The 6,040-nt window shown below is 43.5% G+C and overlaps 1 long non-coding RNA gene across 1 annotated transcript; it reads left to right on the forward strand.

Moving 5' to 3' along the window:
• The first annotated feature begins 237 nt into the window (after positions 1-237).
• On the forward strand, positions 238-2,030 carry LOC114773765 (uncharacterized). Its single transcript, XR_003744472.1, has 6 exons — positions 238-340; positions 431-455; positions 668-713; positions 808-855; positions 937-987; positions 1,154-2,030. It is a non-coding gene; the product is annotated as an uncharacterized LOC114773765 (long non-coding RNA).
• The last annotated feature ends 4,010 nt before the right edge of the window (positions 2,031-6,040 follow it).

The following is a 6,040-nucleotide window of genomic DNA, read 5'->3' on the forward strand; positions in this document are numbered from 1 at the left end:
AAAGCTCGCTGTCTTTTTACTTTACTCTTTGGTCTTATTTATGTTCTTACTGTGGAAACTGAGCCTCATAATTTTATTTTTCTCTGTCCTTGTATGTGGCATAACTGTAAATTTAAGACGTAAGAAGTTCACTTCAGAAACATTTCTGGAGTTTTATTTTTTGTAGACTAATAAAAATGCAAAAATTTCCCAGAAGCTGCATAAATGCTAAATTACCTTTTTAAAATATATTTTCTGATCTTTCATCTCTGTGTAGGAAGTGGACACCGTGTGATAAAAGATCTGCGATGGGTGGTTTTCCCTTCTGAATGTGTGTTTGTCTTGGTCTGGTGTTCTTTATGTAAGTTCTGTGATTTACTTTATAAATTATTGTATTTATGCATTATTATTTCAGATTTCATTACATTTTTGTTTCCTGTTTTTTTTACAGGTTTCTACTATTATGAGTTTAAAGAGTAAGTGTGAATTTATGAGATAATTACTTATAATTATAAAGTAATGAATACTGGCATGTAGAGGAGCCTGATGGTGGCCATCAGTCTTTAGGACGATGAAGTAAACGTGTTAATTTACTCTGCTGGACACGTACAGTAGGTGTGAGTGAGTGAAAAATTGAGGGTTTAGGGGAAGAGATGAAACAATTTTCTTTCCTTTATTTTCTCCTCAGAATTAAATTAATGGTAAAGAAATTTCAACAGATATGTGGGAGGAAGGTAAGACGCTGGAGAAATTTCGTATCAATCAAGATATTTTAATAAATCTATAAATAATGAGAAATATAATGTTTTTTTTTTACTTTTTATAAAGCGGTCTGAGCAAGTAACAGATCCTCCCAGCAGATCGAACCCTCGTCAGGTAATCACCACTGACTAATCTGGTAAAACTTTACTCTAGCGTAAAAATACAGTGTTTTACTTTGTTTTCATCATCATAAAGCAGGAATCAGATGCAGGTGAAGAGATAGCTCTTCAGCCTTCTTCTCCACAGGTAATCACCCTCACCCTGTTTCAGACTAGAAATTAGTGTCCCCACCAATAATTTGGACATGAGAACTGCCTCTGTCCCCACCAATGTCAGAAGGAAATCTACGTCCTTTATAAATAGTAGAAAGGACATTTCCCACGTCAGCTTGTACTGTTCTTGTGTGATGCAGCAACCTGTGGACGGATCAGGAACACAGACAGACCCCCCTGCACCAGCAGCAGAAGAGACAGATCAGCTTCTCAATCCAAATCAGAGCGAAGAGAAGAACCCTGCAGAGCTGAGAGCCAGAAGGAACATCTAGAGAAGAACCAAGGGAATTCTGTAAAATGTGTGTAGCCAGTGCAGCAACACTGGACTGGATTACAGGTCCATCTAGGTCTGTCTAGAAGTTTGAACTTGATGGATGCTTAAATGTCCTAAAAAGACGTAAATAGAAGGACATTTAAGTACATTTTCTTCACTACTGTAGTTTGTAGTTGATACTAAACTACTGTGAGTTGTCCCTTTCATAGTGAAAAGGTTTTCATGTCCAGCTGGTCTGGTCTGAGCTTTATAGTGGTGGACAGGTTCTTATGTTCAGTCTTGCACGGTTTTCCACGGTTAATTGTTCACATTTGTATTCTGTTGTGTCTTTTTGTGCTCTGTTGAGCTCTGGTGTTCAGCCCTTCGCTGGTGTTGTGTTGTGTGTTGCACCATGGTTCTGGAGGAACGTTCACATTTTACTGTCTACTCTGTAGCTGGTTGATTTCATGTCCATCAGACATTCTTAGAGATTCAGGAGAGGCTGCAGTTCAGGGTTTTAAATGAAGAGGATGGGATGAAGGAGATTCTTACAAATGCTTACATACCCACTAACCATCCTTAACTGCTAATTCTTTAGCATGTTCACAGCTGCTGGAGCCCACAGACACACATACACACTCACACACACTCCACACACACACACTCAGATTGTCCATGGCTTTGGACGGCAGGAGGAAATCGGAGAACCTGGTGGAAAACACGACCTTGGAGGTGTGAGGCCGGTCAACATAAAAAAACGGTGTTGTGTAATTAGCTGATGGTCTCTGTTAAACGGAATTTGTTGTAATGCATGTCGCATTGGACAAGAGCGTCTTATAAATCCCGTAAATGTAAACCCCCCGTCTTCAGTTGCCAGTTTTGACATCAACCTTCATCAAGATCCGTCTCCATTTCCACACCAGACAGGGGTTGGAAATCATTTTATTTCGCTTGATGTCATGATTGTTTCTGTATTTTGCATTTTAAGCACAAATGGAACTTTGTTGAAACTACAAGAAATTTCGTTATTATTAAAATGTTCAGGATTTGTGATAAATTGGTATTTTTTCATAATTGAAGTTGATCATGTTATTTTCATGATCATTAAGAGCTAGTAATGGACCCTTTGTTGTATAATGAGCTTTAAAATATGAATATTAAACTTGTGCCCAGTGTCCAGTGCCCAGGATGATTCACTGGAGACCTCAGCGCCCGAGTTCTCAGTTATGGTCTTTTTATTTGTACAGTAATACCAGTAAACTTCTCTCCATCAAGTGATGTAGTTTGTTTTGTCAGCCTGTGGATAAAAATGGTGAAAAACTGGATTTGAAGGTTTTGTTTCTTCCAGTTTGGATGATCTTTATCTAATAAATGCACGTCTGTTGCATGTTCTGTCAAAATCCAGTTTGTACTAAAATGTTCCTCTACTGTTAATATGATGTCACATGAAACTTCATAATCGGTCATAAACTACAGACTGTGGGCTGAAAACAACCTGACCAACAAGTCCGTACTGCTAGAGAGGTTGTTATGGGAGAGACGTTTTATGATTTCATGACTTTAGTACAGGCCGTGGTTGAGATGGGGGTGCAGTTCAGTAGAAATGGGGCGTTTTTAGGGAAAAGTCCACAGCCACACCCGGTTGTATCCTAGCAAGTTAAACTCTCACCTGTGAACCAGAAGACCCAGAAGTCCAGGTTTAAACCCCACTTACTACCATTGTGTCCCTGAGAGTGTCTCCAGGGGGACTCATCCCTGTCACTGCTGACTGTAAGGTGCTCTGGATAAGGACGTCTGGTAAATACTGTAAATGTAACTGGTGAGTAAGAAGGAGGGAATGAAGGTGAACAACCTCAATCAACATCTGATTGTCTGAGAGGAAGAAACAAGATGAAAAAAGACCCGACCTGAACCCAGGCGTGTGTGTGTGTGTTTTTACCTGACAGCTTTCCAGTAGAACTACATTTCTACAGTCATAATCAGACATTTTCTTCATTGTTCAGGTGCCAACAGGACAGGGAGACGCCCGGATGCCACCTATTGATAGTTTTACTTCAGTGAGGATCATCAGCCCCATAATTTAGAAGGTTGCCGGTTCGAATCCTGACCCGCCAAGGTGCCACTGAGCAAAGCACCGTTCCCACACACTGCTCCCTGGGTGTCTATCACAAATTTCACTGTGTACACCGTGTCCTGTGCTGCTGTATATCACAAGTGACAATCACTTTATTTATTATTTGTTTCTCTGCACCGTTCTTCATATTAGTGTATGTGCTGAAGCTCAGAATGAGTCCATTTACACTTAAACACAAGCTCCGCCCCCCAACAATAATAATCATAATAATAATTATACCTGAGCATTACAGGATGTAATTATTGTTTTTTCTTTATTCCAGTGTGTCCAGTCTTGTTGGTCTTGTTGCATGTTGCCCAGTAACTCCTTAAACTCTGTTCAGATGTTTTAACAGAACTAATAATTATAAAAAAAAAAAATAGTAAAATATATAAATGTAGATATTTTTATTTTGAATAAAGAATGGACACGCCCCCAGTCAACTGATCACTGTGTCCTGTCCTCCACACATGGCATGATGCAGCGGCGCCCCCTGCTGACTGTAACCTGTCAGCAGCCGGCCTGTAGGTGCGAGCAGGGACCTGCTGAAGACCCCAAACGTCCCTCAGTCTGGCAGCAGGTCCCGAAACGAGCCGAAGCCTGAGCCCGAGTGAATTCTGGGTATCTTCTCCATCAGCCTGGACACCGTCCTGCGGCGGAAACAGGCAGGCGCGGCCTCGAGCTGCTGGGCCACGTTGGTGTAGACGCTGTGGAACGCAGCGAGGGTCTCCTCCCAGCTGTCCCGCGCCGAGTTCAGGCCACGGGACAGGCCCTCCCCCTCCTCGCGGCTCACCATGCGGTCGAACTCCAGGTCCTTCTTATTGGCCACAATCACCACGGGCGGAGACCTTTGGGGGAAAAGAGAAATGAGGAGTCTGATTTTCAAATGCAACTCTAATTAAACAAACTGATTAACAGCTCTGGTGGGCGTGGTCTGGTAGAGCAGCCAATCAGATTTCAAGGGTGGCAGGTGGCACCCCCGTGGCCACACCCCCCACTCTTGGTGATGAAGCGCACAGCCACGGCTGGAAGGAGAAGGAAAAACTGCCATTTCATGACAATTCATCTCCTCCTCACCACCACCAGTGTCACTACACTACACGAGAGAGGGGTACTGTGGGGACCCCGGGAACCCAGCAGCACCCAGCAGGTCTCCCATCCAAGGCCAGACCAAGCCCATCCCTGCTTAGCTTTTGTACATTTTCTCACAAATTCCCATTAAGTTCATTCCTGTTCTGCCTCCTGTTGTTCTGCATGATGCTGATGCTCCATCGTGTAATAAAATAAAAATAAAAAAATTCCCAGCCACGCAGTGACCTTTTAAATGACCCGCAGTTCAAAGATCACATGACCACGACCAGAGATTCACACCTACAATTCCTGAAAAAAAAATTCCACGGTGTGACGTTCGTAGGTCTGGGGTCTCAGAAACACAACAAGGGTTTGGAGAGGAGGACGTCCTCTGTTATAAACAGGACCAAACACAGGATACAAACAGTGATTTTATATCCAGTGACCTAACAGGTAGAATAAAACAGCGGACGTAGAATAACTAACCACTCATCAGTACAGCCTAAAGGAAGGGACAGTCCAGCGGGGACAACTCAAACACACACAAAGGTTAACAAAAAAGGCACATAAAGCAAACAGGCTAACAACACAGGGTCTATCACACCACCCAACAAGACACACGCATGAGACCCCCAACGGAGCTCCTTGCAGATCTCTGTGGACCCTGGGGACCTCCAGAAAGAGTAAGAGCCTAGCAGACCCAGGGGACCTGCCAAACACCATCTGAAGTCTCTTTATATAGGTGGTGGTGACGAATAGGCAGATGGTAGGTGGAGCTTGTAGGATTTGACTCCTCCCACGAAGTCAACCTAAAAGAGACAGGACACAAAACACTGCTTACACTGGTACCTGCTCACGTTCCATTCCAGCCTCCTGCTCCAGGGCCAGTGGTGGCCTAGTGTTTAAGGAAGCGGTCCCGTAATCTGAAGGTTGCCGGTTCGAATCCTGATCCACCAAGGTGGCACTGAGAAAAAAGCACCGTCCCCACACACTGGAGACACTTGTCATGGTGCCCACTGCTCACTCAGGGTGATGGTTAAATGCAGAGGACAAATTTCACTATGTGCACCATGTGCTGTGCTGCTATTTATCAAATTTTTTTTCCTTTTCCCAACTTTCTGGCAAAAGCTGAAGCTCCTGCACCATCTTGCGGGCCCATAGTTACGGTATTCGTGTTCTGGACCAAGTCTCGCTGAATCGAGCCACTCACGGATTTTTACATCCGCATCAGAGTCACTCGCCGGATCGTCAGAAATGCTGGACGAGAGCAGATCATCAGGCAGAGCTGGAAAAAACGCTCCACAACTGAACCAGAGAATCCAGAACCCCACAGAACCCCACAGAACCCCACACGGCAATTCAAACCCGGGGCCACACGGACGCAGAAGCAGCGAATTAGTCCACAAATGATACAACACAACACAGCCACGACTCACAAAATGAATCTTGTGCTAAATTTACACATCAGGAGAATCTGGGCGCCGTTATAGATCCTGTAAATACATTAAATCCATGTAAGACGTGTAAAGGTGTTTGTTGTAAATTACATTTACTTTATTACATCGAATATATTCGGTTTGTACAATATTT

The sequence above is a fragment of the Denticeps clupeoides genome, unplaced genomic scaffold (genome assembly GCF_900700375.1).
Source record: "Denticeps clupeoides unplaced genomic scaffold, fDenClu1.1, whole genome shotgun sequence".
Taxonomy (NCBI): Eukaryota; Metazoa; Chordata; class Actinopteri; order Clupeiformes; family Denticipitidae; genus Denticeps; species Denticeps clupeoides.